Raw genomic sequence first — 13,579 nt, 5'->3', positions numbered from 1 at the left:
AATGATAATAATAATAAAAAATGGGAATGAGAAGATATTGTGTAATAATAATTTTATCATTTTTTATTATGATTTATTATTATTATTATCATTATTATTTCATTTTAGTTAATAATTGTGTCATATATTTTTACATGTAAAACTTTTATATTTCTTTTTTCCCTGCCCCTCCTCCTTTTCCCTCCCCTCCTCATCTTTCACTCTAACGTGTCCTCTCACCCTCTGGATAAATTCGCCATTCATGTGATTCTTGTCATGCCTGATGAAGCTGCTGTTGCAATGAAATGCGTTGCATGCTAGAATAAACTACCCTTGCTTTTACCTATCCATGCTTCTTCTGTGACCTGCGCCATTGAAAACCGGCACCTCTGTCTGAAGTCTGCCTCCATATACCTCCTGCTCAGCCGGCTGGCTGCGGACACTACATGCGCTCACCATTGTTGTGTGGGTACACAACACTTCCAGGTGAGCCTCCTCTTTCAGCGCATAATTTGCCTGACAAGTTACTCTTTTATTACACAGTGGAGCGCTTTGTTTGTCGTTTTTAGCTAGTAGCATTGCACAGGAAGTTTTGCAGATAAAGGGTAAAAACCTAAGAACCAGCACCCGAGGGTGCGAACATAATCAGAGAAGCACAAGTAACAAAAAAAAAAAAGTCCCCGACATCGAAGCTGTCCCCGACATCGATGTCGAAGCTGCAGATATTTATAGAAAGCCTCGCTTGGGATACCATAATCTGTCTGAATCTGCAGGAAGGAGCGCAGGACGTTGTCAGTATATAGATGCTCCAACAAATACACTCCATGAGCAGTCCAGAATTGGGAATCCATAGACCCCAACAGGTGAGAGAGGTGAGGATTATGCCATAACGACAGGTCTGAGGGCACATCAAAGAAAGAGTGGTACTGCCTGGCGGCTCCCCGTGGTGAGAGTAAGTTTGTGTATAAAAAAGGCCATGTGCGCAAAAAGTCACACTTGATAAATCACTAACCACTGCAAAAAACACTCTTCTAAAGCAGTTTGTAATATGGTTATGAATCTAAAATGCTCTAATTAAATAAAGAGTGATAGACAATTCATGAGACAAATATAGACAAAAAAACCAGGGTAAACAGTGAAGAATTTTCCCCAAAGTGCTTACCTCTTTAGGACAATCTTATTTCTCTGATGTCTTATTCACACCCACTACTTAAAATATAAAGCTGACACCAAATATCTGCATTTAGTTCAGCAACTACTGTAGTATTTGTGCTGTGCATTTTATATATATATTATATATATATATACATACATATACAGTCAGGGCCATAACTGCTGGTACCCCTGTAATTTTTCAGGAAAATGAAGTATGTCTCACAGAAAAGGATTGCAGTAACATTGTCACGATTCGGCTGGCTGGAGGTGGATCCTCTGTGCCAGAGAGGGATTGGCGTGGACCGTGCTGGTGGACCCGTTCTAAGTTGCTACTGGTATTCACCAGAGCCCGCCGCAAAGCGGGATGGTCTTGCAGCGGCGGTAGCAACCAGGTCGTATCCAGCGGCAACGGCTCAACCTCTCTGACTGCTGAGATAAGCGCGGTACAAGGGAGTAGACAAGAGCAAGGTCGGACGTAGCAGAAGGTCAGGGCAGGCAGCAAGGATCGTAGTCAAGGGCAACGGCAGGAGGTCTGGAACACAGGCTAGGAACACACAAGGAAACGCATTCACTGGCACAATGGCAAGAAGATCCGGGAAGGGAGTGCAGGGGAAGTGAGGCATAAGTAGGGAAGTGCACAGGTGAAGGTACTGATTAAAACCTCATGCGCAAAGACCCGGCGCGTGCCCTAAGGAGCGGGGCCGCGCGCGCCGGGACAGCACAGACGGGGAACGGGTCTGGTAAGCGAGTCGGTATGCGCATCGCGAGCGGGCGCGCCCCGCATCGCGAATCGCATCCCGGCTGGGAACATTATCGCAGCGCACCCGGTCAGCAGGTCTGACCGGGGCGCTGCGAATAGGAGAACGCTGTGAGCGCTCCGGGGAGGAGCGGGGACCCGGAGGGCTCGGCGTAACAAACATGTTTTGCTATACACATATTTATTCCCTTTGTGTGTATTGGAACTAAACCAAAAAAGGGAGGGAAAAAAGAAAATTGGACATATTGTCACACCAAACTCCAAAAATGGGTTGGACAAAATTATTGGCACCCTTAACTTATTATTTGGTTTCATACCCTTTGGAAAAAATTACTGAAATCATTTGATTCTTATAACCATCAATAAGCTTTGTACACCTCTCAGCCGGAATGTTGGGCCACTCTTCCTTTGCAAACTGCTCCAGGTCTCTCTTATTGGAATTAGATCTGGACTCATTGCTGGCCACTTCAGAACTCTCCAGCACTTTGTTGACATCCATTTCTGGGTGCTTTTTGATGTAAGCTTGGGTAGTGCTGGGCGGTATACCGGTTCATACCGAATACCGAAATTATTTTCCTGCACGATATGAATTTTTTCCATACCGAAATACCGGTTGGCCCCCCCCTCAAATGAATTATCAGCTGCAGCGCGCTGTCCCCACATCGGGGAGCTAATCATATGTGACCCTGGGGCGCTGTTCTGCCTCCTCCTCCCCCCGCCAATATGAATTATCAGCCCAGCGATGCGCTGTTACATCGGGGAACTAAACACATGTCACCTGAAAGCGCTGCTCTCCTCGTCCACCTGTGAGTTGAGGGCCACCGGCGCTGGAAATCTGTACTGTACTACATATTCCTTGTGCCCATGCTGCAAAAATAAACAAAATTAACGTTAGCTCACCTTCCTACGTTCCCCTGTTGCTCCGGTAACGGCCTCACGCTGGGGATGGGAATGTCACAGAGCCATCAGCCTATCACCGGCCACAGCGATGTCCCGCCTCGGCCGGTGATAGGCTGGACGCACTGTCATATAAGGTGCCGGGGGGGGGAGGGGGGGTTAGAGAAGCAGAAAATACCTTTAAATACCGTGGAACCGCCATAACTTACAAAAATACTGTGATACACATTTTTGGTCATACCGCCCAGTTCTATGTTTGGGGTCATTGTCCTGCTGGAAGACCCAAGATCTCGGTTGCAAACCCAGCTTTCTGACACTGGGCTGTACAGTGCGACCCAAAATCTGTTGGTAATCCTCAGATTTCATGATGCCTTGCAAACATTCAATGAAAAAATAAAAAAATAGGAGAGCGGACAGGATCGATATTCACTTATAGTCAATTCATATACCAGTAGCGCAATCCTATTTACTTCAGCGAGAGGGGTTTCTCTGTCCTTAAACCCCCCTCGATCCGGCCAGCCTGTGATCGTTTGGTCTTTTTCTACGCCAACCAGGTACTTTGCACGCCGTTATTCACTCTTTCTCCTTTTTTCGGATCTACCCGAATTTTTTTTAAATCACTGCAGTTCACAATGCTTCATGCAGAAGAACAATTTATTCTAGTAAATTCATGAAAAATTTATATAATCCGATGCGTTGCGGGGAGAAAATTCCCCTTCCTCAGGGATATCTATTCCTAACAAAAGTGCTTCTTTTATCTGGCTCTATGACCTCATATTCACCCGGAAACAATTACCCATTGGTTAAGACATAAAATATACTAAAATTCAATTAAATACATGTATTCCTATACTCGCTTTATACATTCATTAAAACCATTCGGGACCAGTGTGTTAAGCTTAAAAATATAAAAACTTTCTCTCCTACACAGGGTGGAAAATCTCTGCAGACCTTCCGCTATTTGTTCTACGGGAATCACCTGTAGCAACCCTGGATCTGCATTGTGATACATTGCAAAATAACAGGAGACACTGTGCTTTGAATATTTGCGCTTAATATTAAATCTGTGCAAATTTATTCTTTTTCGAAGTGTTTGTGATGTGCGTCCCACATATTGGGTCCCGCACGGACATTCGAGCACATAAATAACGTAATTGCTGGCACAATATATTTAGGATTTTATAGGAATTTCCTCACCAGTTGACGCACTTATTTTCTGTTTCGTTTTCTATGAGTGAACAGGTACCACATCTCCTTTTATTGCATTTGAATAATCCTTTTGATTTTTCTTTTTTCTTTTTTTTTTATTTATATTTCATTTTGGAAACGAAGGTGCAATTTCTTGCGCTACTGTTCTACTGGTCTATAAATACAATTTTATTCTTCATTATACTATTCGGAGTGACGAGTCACTTGCCGAGGAGGATTGATGCGGAGAAAGGACCGATATAGGAGAGATCACCATTTCCATCTACGGGTCCTATAAAGTGTGTGAGTGGTTTAAATAAGCCACTCACCAAGTGTAAGTGTGAATTCAATTTTCTCAAAAGTGTCTTGCTTTATGAAGAATTTCTACACCACTCCCAAAAAAAGAAGTTTTTTTCTTACGTACTTGCACACATTCAAGGCACCTAGTGCCAGAGGCAGCAAAACAACCCCAAATCATCATTGAACCTCCACCATATTTCACTGTAGGTACTATGTTCTTTTCTTTGTAGGCCTCATTCAGTTTTCGGTAAACAGTAGAATGATGTGCTTTACCAAAAAGCTCTATCTTGGTCTCATCTGTCCACAAGACGTTTTCCCAGAAGGATTTTGGCTTACTCAAGTTAATTTTGGCAAAATGTAGTCTTGCTTTTTTATGTCTCTGTGTCAGCAGTGGGGTCCTCCTGGGACTCCTGCCATAGCGTTTCATTTCATTTAAATGTCGACGGATAGTTCGTGCTGACACTGATGCTCCCCGAGCCTGCAGGACAGCTTGAATAGCTTTGGAACTTGTTAGGGGCTACTTATCCGATAAATCAATTTTTCTCTTCCGTCCACACCCAGGGAGATTAGCTACAGTACCATGGGTTGCAAACTTCTTGATAATGTTGTGCTCTGTGGACAAAGGCAAATCTAGATCTCTGGAGATGGACTTGTAACCTTGAGATTGTTGATATTTTTCCACAATTTTGGTTCTAAAGTCCTCAGACAGTTCTCTTCTCCTCTTTCTGTTGTCCATGCCTAGTGTGGCACACACAGATGCACAATTCATAAACTAAGTGAATTTCTCTTCTTTTTATCTGCTTTCAGCTGTAATTTTTATATTGCACATACCTGTTACTTGCCCCCAGGTGAGTTTAAAGGAGCATCACATGCTTGAAACAATCTTATTTTTCCACAATTTTGAAAGGGTGGCAATAATTTTGTTCAGACCATTTTTGGAGTTTGGTGTAACATTATGTCCAATTAGATTTTTTCCTACCTTTTTTGTTTTAGTTCCAATACACACAAATGGAATAAACATGTGTATAGCATAACATATGTTACTGCAATCCTTTTCTGTGAGAAATACTTCATTTTCTTGAAAAATTTCAGAGGTGTCAACATTTACGGCCATGACTGTATGTTTTGCTTTACTTATTGTTCCTTCGATGGCGTCCATGTCATCCACTTGTTGTGCTTATCGTTAGTTATGATTTGTTTTGTATTATTCTACTTAAAACTTTGACTTTAAAAAAGAAAAAAAAAATACAAAGTCGAACAAAGTCACAAGTGCAAAATATGAAATTACAGTGCCGAAACTACACCCCTCACATAATTTAATAAGGGGTGCAGTGAGTATTTACACCCCACTGGCGTTTGACAGATCTTTGGAACAGTGGGTTGTGCAAATGAAAAATTAAATTTTTCATTTTCACGTATCACTGTTCCAAAAATCTGTCAGACACCTGTGGGGCATAAATGCTCACTGCACCCCTTATTATATTACGTGAGGGGTGTAGTTTCCAAAATGGGATCACATGTGGGGGGGTCCATTGTTCTGGCACTATGGGGGCTTTGTAAACACACGTGGCCTTTAATTCCGGACAAATTTTCTCTTCAAAAGCCCAATGGCGCTCTCTCTCTTCTGAGCATTGTAGTTCACCCGCAGAGCACTTTACATTCACATATGGGGTATGGTCTTACTCAGAAGAAATGGGGTTACACATTTTGGGGGGCTTTTCCTATCTTCCCTTGTGAAAATGAAAAATTTAGAGTAACACCAGCATTTTTGTGAATTTTTTCTTCTTCATTTTTCCATCCAACTTTGAAGAATTTTCATTAAACACCTGTGGGGTATTAAGGCTCACTATACCCCTTGTTATGTTCCGTGAGGGGTGTAGTTTCCAAATGGGGTCACATGAGGGCATTTATTTTTTTGCATTTATGTCAGAACCGCTGTAAAATCAGCCACCCCTGTGCAAATCACCAATTTAGGCCTCAAATGTACATAGTGCACTCTCACTCCTGAGCCTTGTTGTGCTCCTGGAGAAGATTTTACACTCACATATGGGGTATTTCCGTACTCAGGAGAAATTCTGTTACAAATTTTGAGGGTCTTTTTTTGCTTTTACCTCTTGTAAAAATAAGTATGGGGCAACACCAGCCTGTTAGTGTAATATTTTTTTTTTTACACTAACAGGCTGGTGTAGCCCCCAACTTTTCCTTTCCATAAGGGGTAAAAGGAGAAAAAGCCCCCCCAAAATTTGTACTGCAATTTCTCCCAAGTACGAAAATACCCCATATGTGGCCCTAAACTGTTTCCTTGAAATATGACAGGGCTCCGAAGTGAGAGAGCGCCATGCGCATTTGAGGATTAAATTAGGGATTGCATAGGGGTGGACATAGGGGTATTCCATGTCATGATTCCCAAACAGGGTGCCTCCAGCTGTTGCTAAACTCCCAGCATGCCTGGACAGTCAGTGGCTGTCCGGAAATGCTGAGAGTTGTTGTTTTGCAAAAGCTGGAGGCTCCGTTTTGGAAACACTGCCATACATTACGTTTTAAATTTTTATTGAGGAAGGGGGGGGGGGGGGGAAGACAGTGTAAGGGGGTGCATATGTTGTGTTTTACCCTTTATTATGTGTTAGTGTAGTGTTTTTAGGGTACATTTGCACTGGTGGAGGTTTACAGTGAGTTTCCTGCTAGGAGTTTGCGCTGCGGCAAAAAATTTCAAGCAGGAAACTTACTGTAAACTCGACCGTGTGAATGTACCCAAATCTCCACAAATCTCCAGCTGTTTCAAAACTACAACTCCCAGCATGTACTGACAGACCATGCAGTACAGTACTGGGAGTTGTACTTTTGCAACAGCTGGAGGCACACTGGTAGGAAAACCTTCAGTTAGATTCTGTTACCTAACTCAGTATTTTCCAACCAGTGTACCTGCAGCTGTTGCAAAACTAAAACTCCCAGCATGTACTGATCGCTGAAGGGCATGTTGGGATATGTAGTTATGCAACAGCTGGAGGTAACGCAACTACAACTCCCAGTATGCCGAGACAGGTGTTTGGGCATGCTGGGATTTGCAGTTTTGCAACATCTGGAGGGCTACAGTTTATAGACCACTGCACAGTGATCTCCAAACTGTGGCCCTCCAGATGTTGCAAAACTACAAATTCCAGGACGCCCAGACAGTAAACTGCTGTGTGGGCATGCTAGGAGTTGTAGTTTTGCAAGATATAGAGGGCCACAGGTTAGAGATCACTGCAAATCCGAGAATGCCCAAACAGCTGTCTGAGCATGCTGGAAGTTGTAGTTTTGCAACATCTGGAGGGCTACAGTTTGAGACCACTATACTGTGGTCTCTAAACTGTAGCCCTCCAGATGTTGCTAGGCAACTCACCGGCTTCTGTAGGATCCAGCCGCACGACATCACCGCCCGCCGATCACCGCAGCTGATCGCCGCCTGCAGCCTCCACCAATGGGTAAGTGGACCTTCAGCGCCGGTCCCTGTCGGTATCCCCGTTCTGCCCAGCCTATTGTGGGTGGGCAGAACGAGGAAACCGAAAGTTACCCCCCCCCCCCCCCCCCCCCCCCCGATCTGCTATTGGTCGTCGCTTCTATACGACCAATAGCAGGGATAAGAGGGGTGGCACCCCTGCCACCTCACTCCTATGCCTTCAGGGGGATCGTGGGTGTCTTGGACAACCCCTATCCCCCTAATTTTCCTGGTCACCATAGACCCGTAGCACCTGGAATAGCTGTAAATCTCTGGTGTGAATTCACCGGCGATTTGCGGCTATTGCCGACATATGGGGGGGAGGAGGGTGGTCTAATGAACCCCCTGGGCATTTGTGCGGGGAGCCCGCTGATCGATATCAGCAGTCACACTGGTCCGGTACCCGCCTGGCGGAGACCGAAATTCCCAAGGGCATACAGGTACGTCCTGGGTCCTGAACTACCAGGAAGCCAGGGCGTAGCCATATGCTAATCTGACCATTGTCACTTCAACTACCATAGAGCTTGCTATTAGAATGTAATGCCTGCAAGGGGCAAGAATAGACTCCCAGCAATATATGAAAAATAATAAGGGGGATAAATCAATTAGAATCCCAGGGGAGGTGCATGTAATACTTAACTTTTAATTTTACAAAGTTAAAATCGTCACCAAATTAAATTAGTGCTCAAATGACCCAAACAAATAAATATAAATGTTCTGGTTGCGGTATGGATCTAACTCCAGAAGCAATATCAAGCATACAGGGTGTCGCTCTCAACGCGTTTCTGCCACTAATGATATGGCGTCATCAGGAGAGACAAAAGACAAAGCTTGAGACACCTTAGAATTGTGGTACTAAGAGCACCCTATAAATAAATAAACAAACCAATGTGACTAAGAGATCACGGCAAAGACTGTCTGTATCAGGCCACCTGCAAAGAAAGCACAACAGAAAGGTACCAATGTCATTTATGTGCTCCAAGCATAATAAAACACATGAGCAATTCATGCGGAGCATACACTCACTGTGCCGTGGATATTTTCCAGAAAACCTAAAAAGGAAAGCACATAGAGAAAAGCCCCTATCAGTAGCTGTCCAGCTGGTACCTGTAAAGAAGAACCACTTCTCCGCAGTATGCGGCTACTCACAGTTCCAGTCTGCCGCTATCCGTGATCCCAGGACGGTACGCTATACCCGCAGTGGCGGGGAGCCTTGCGGTAAATGCCGGCTGCTAATGCGCTTCCGTACCTGGGATCACGGCGTGTGACGTCTTATACGCTGGCCGAGCCACGCGTCACTTCCGCCGCGCCCCTGATTGACGTCATAGGGGCCGGCGATTATCGGGCAGCGCGCGGTCAGGTGACGGCCGCAATGAAAACAAAAGAATCATGTGATTACGGCTATGGTAAATACTCTTATATCGTGGTATATTCATAATGGCTAGATGTTTAAGGCAAGTTTAGGGGGAACTAACGGGATAGCGGTTAAGTATGTAACCTAAAACTATTCATAAGTATATATATTTAATAGGCAATACTTCGGAGGTGCCTTGTAGAAAAGCCGGACCATAAGAGTGTATACATACATAATGGGAAGTCTAGGTACCCTAAATGACTGGGTACTATTGCCATAATTCATTGGTGACTCCCATAATTATATTGATACAAACTGGTCGGAGGAAATTAAACTAGCATACATATAGAGTTTTGACAAGGCCAAAACACAAAGGCCATGGGTATAGATACCCTAGATGCTCGGAAGAGGTTAGACTCCGCGGACGAGGACTAAAAAATTGAACCTTATATTGACTGAGGCTCAAATTATTATAATATATAAAATATATAAGATATAAATTATAAACTAATGGGGTACCCCCCGAAAGGGGGACACTAGATAGGCTACATGACAAGGGGATAGCGGGGGCCTAGGGAACCTACCTTCCCCTGCGCTAGTTCTACAGCCCTAGTGCCTAGGCAGGGAAAACCGCCCTAATAAGGGCGGGCCTGCTCCCGATCCTCCTACTTGCCTAATAGGTCCCTAGAAATTGGTGACACTGACTTTATGCTTACTAAAGCCTCCACTAGCTGCCTATAGTCACCAAAAACGGGGGGTACCCCCAGGTCAATCTACAAAAAACTAGCATAATTGACCTGTTCATTCAGGCCAGATGGAGTACAGGTGTCTAGTTTGTAAATCCACCTACACTCCCTTTGTAGGAGTACACGGTCCAGATCCCCTCCTCTAGGTGATGGCCAAACTTTTTCTATACCCATGAATTTGATTATCTGTCCGGCCCTGGTGAGAGTCATTGATGTGCCTTGCAAGGGGCTTATCCCTCCGATGTCGGATGTCCCCCAGATGTTCAAGAATCCTGGTCTTGAATGCTCTCCTGGTCTTACCCACGTATTTTTTACCACATGGGCAGGTAGCTAGATAAATAACCGATATTGTAGAGCAGTTGATAAACTCTCTCAATCTGAACTGTTCTCCAGTGGATTCATTAACAAATATCTGAGACCTGCTGATGTTGATGAAGGCCTTACAGTGTCCACATGGAAAACACCCCGATTGTCTAGGTCTTTGTTCTAACCAGGTGTTTCCCAATGACCTCGTTGGTAGATGGCTTTGTGTAAGTATGTCACCTAAGTTGCGACCTCTCCTAAAAGTCAGTAGGGGTACCTCTGGGATTTTGTCACGTATATCAGGGTCCATTCTGAGTATATCCCAATGTCTATTAAGGATCTCACGCATTTTGGTGGACCCTTGATCAAATGTCGCTATTACTCTTGTAATCCCCCCTAACTGGTCTTCCCTCGGTCGGGGTATAAGTAATGATTCCCTGGGTGTAGCAAGTGCATGTTGGTATGCTGCTGAGAGAACGTGCGAGGGATAGCCTCTATTTTTGAACCGTGTACGAAGTTTACCAGCCTCCTCCACGAAATCACACCTCTCCGAGCAATTCCTCCTGAGGCGGAGATATTGTCCACGCGGGATACCCCGTTTAAGGGGTCCCGGGTGGCAGCTCTCCCACCTCAGGAGGCTATTGGTGGCAGTGGCTTTTCTATGCACGGTGGTCCGCAAGGTACCACTATCTTGTTTGTAAATCATAATATCCAAGAAAGCTAGGCATTTCTCCTGTATCTCAAAAGTGAAGAAAAGCCCTAGTCCATTGTTATTTAGGGATTTGATAAAGTCCTGAAAGGCCTGGGTTGTACCCTGCCACATAATAAGGACATCATCTATGAATCTAGCCCATACCAGGGCGGATTCACTAAAATGTTCCCTTGTATCTGCAAATACTACGGTGGCCTCCCACCAGCCCAGGGTCAGGTTTGCGTACGTGGGGGCGCATGGGCTCCCCATCGCCGTTCCCCTGAGCTGGTGGAAATAAGTACCGTTGAAAAGGAAGTAATTGTGCGTCAATACAAACCGCATCAATTTAAGCACTAGTTCATTGTGGGCCTGCATATTGATGTCCCTAAAAGACAAATAATATGCTATAGCTGATAGGCCCACCTCATGTGGAATCGCTGAATACAGAGACTCAACATCAATGCTGGTCAATAGTGTGTTTCTGTCTACAACAATTCCCTCCAATCGTTTAAGTAGGTCCGTAGTATCTTGTATATATGATGGTAATGCCATGACAAAGTGCCTTAGCACCTTGTCGATATAGATTCCTATATTTTGTCCCAGACCTCCTATGCCTGCCACGATAGGACGCCCTTTAAGAGGTGTGGTTCCCTTGTGGACTTTGGGCAAGGCGTAGAAGGTCGGGACAATAGGATTCTGTGGTATCAAAAACTCACACTCCTGATCACTTAGCAGGCGATCAGTTTTGGCCAGGGCTACAATCTCCAATAATTCTTTTTTATACCTATTAGTGGGGTCACCACTCAATATCTCATAAGTGGACCTGTCATCCAATAGTTTTTTACACATGAGAATATATTTGTCACGATCCATGACTACAATGTTTCCCCCTTTGTCAGCAGACTTGATAACTAAGTTATCTTTACGCCGTAGCTGTTTAATGGCAGCATGTTCCAAGTTGGAAAGATTCTTCCTGTTTGCTGACAAGGGGGGAAAAGACAAGGCTTTAATATCACGGGATACCAGTTCAAGGAAGACATCCAAGCAATTTGTTTCACTCACAGGTGGAAAGGTTTTATTTCTGTTTTTACAGTTGGTAAATGGACCCTCATACTGTGGTCTCTCGCCATCTTCCAACAGAGATGCTAAATTTCTTACCATCGGGAGTTCATTTATCCCTATGCCTAGTTCTAGACATTCTCTTTTGTCGCGTAGTACATGATATTTGTGCCATTTTAGCTTCCGGATGAAGAGGTGAAGATCCTTAGTCCAAATGAAGGGGTTAAAACTAGTGGTTGGTACATATGAGAGCCCCCGGCCTAGGACCCTCACCTGTGCATCCGTAAGTCTCTCACTAGACAAATTAATCACCTGCAAGTCACCTGTGTCATTAGGGGTCATTGGCGATTCTCTTTGGTTCTGAGTGGGTAAGGATCCCTGTTGTCCCGATTCGTATCCCCAGAAAAAGGAGCCATATGTGAGGCAGAGGATGATTCTCCAGACCATTCTGTGTTCTTGTATTGGTTCCTCCCTGTGCCCGTTTTTCCTCTAGTAGGGCCTCTACCCCGGCGATTTCTGGGGTTACCCTTACCACGTTTGCCTGACTGAGTGTAGGTCCTATCTGTATCACCTTGATCAGTATCTGAGGATGACACCTCGGTTTCAGTGTCCCTTGTTGTTACAGATTTAGTTAGAACACTATAGGCACGGTTTTCCCTAAACTCTTGAAGATCACGGATAAATTGCGCGTGTTTGCGCTCCTTTAGCTGATACTGGAATCGTTCTATAGTGTTTTTAGCTTGTGTCTCTTTAGTCTGAAAGTCAGGGTCCTCCTTGAACTTAAGGACTATGTCCTTTTGTTCCTTCAATTTGCTCTCGGCTATTGTTAGATTAGCTTTCTCTTCCTCGAGCAAAATCTGGATAAACTTTAGAGACGTATTCGTCGCTTCAGTCTCCCACTTTTTTAGGACCGCTGGAGTCCTCAGCCTACTTGCTGGGAGAACTGGGATTCGGAGGCCCCTAGGCACAATTTGATGTTTTAAATAACTCTCGAATCCCTGGATTTCCCAGAAAGAGACTGCGTATTGTTTGTAGCAGGTGATCAGATCACGGAGTGCAATTTTTAAAGAAGGAGTGAATTTAGTTTGTGTGAAAACTCGTTCTGAGAAAACCTCCCTAGCTTCACATAACCATTCAGCCAAATTCGGTGTACCAGATACAAAGCTAGCCATCACTGAAAAATACAAATACCATAGAGCTTGCTATTATAATATATTTTATATATTATAATAATTTGAGCCTCAGTCAATATAAGGTTCAATTTTTTAGTCCTCGTCCGCGGAGTCTAACCTCTTCCGAGCATCTAGGGTATCTATACCCATGGCCTTTGTGTTTTGGCCTTGTCAAAACTCTATATGTATGCTAGTTTAATTTCCTCCGACCAGTTTGTATCAATATAATTATGGGAGTCACCAATGAATTATGGCAATAGTACCCAGTCATTTAGGGTACCTAGACTTCCCATTATGTATGTATACACTCTTACGGTCCGGCTTTTCTACAAGGCACCTCCGAAGTATTGCCTATTAAATATATATACTTATGAATAGTTTTAGGTTACATACTTAACCGCTATCCCGTTAGTTCCCCCTAAACTTGCCTTAAACATCTAGCCATTATGAATATACCACGATATAAGAGTATTTACCATAGCCGTAATCACATGATTCTT

At 44.2% G+C, this 13,579-nt stretch overlaps 1 protein-coding gene across 1 annotated transcript in view; it reads right to left on the bottom strand.

Moving 5' to 3' along the window:
• RBM44 (RNA binding motif protein 44) overlaps nt 1–13,579 on the bottom strand; it is a 213,163-nt gene that overhangs the window by 88,210 nt on the left and 111,374 nt on the right. The gene's annotated exons all lie outside the window — the stretch shown is intronic.

This window comes from Hyla sarda, chromosome 8 (assembly GCF_029499605.1).
Source record: "Hyla sarda isolate aHylSar1 chromosome 8, aHylSar1.hap1, whole genome shotgun sequence".
NCBI classification, from domain to species: Eukaryota; Metazoa; Chordata; class Amphibia; order Anura; family Hylidae; genus Hyla; species Hyla sarda.
This window is presented reverse-complemented; position numbering and strand designations above follow the sequence as displayed.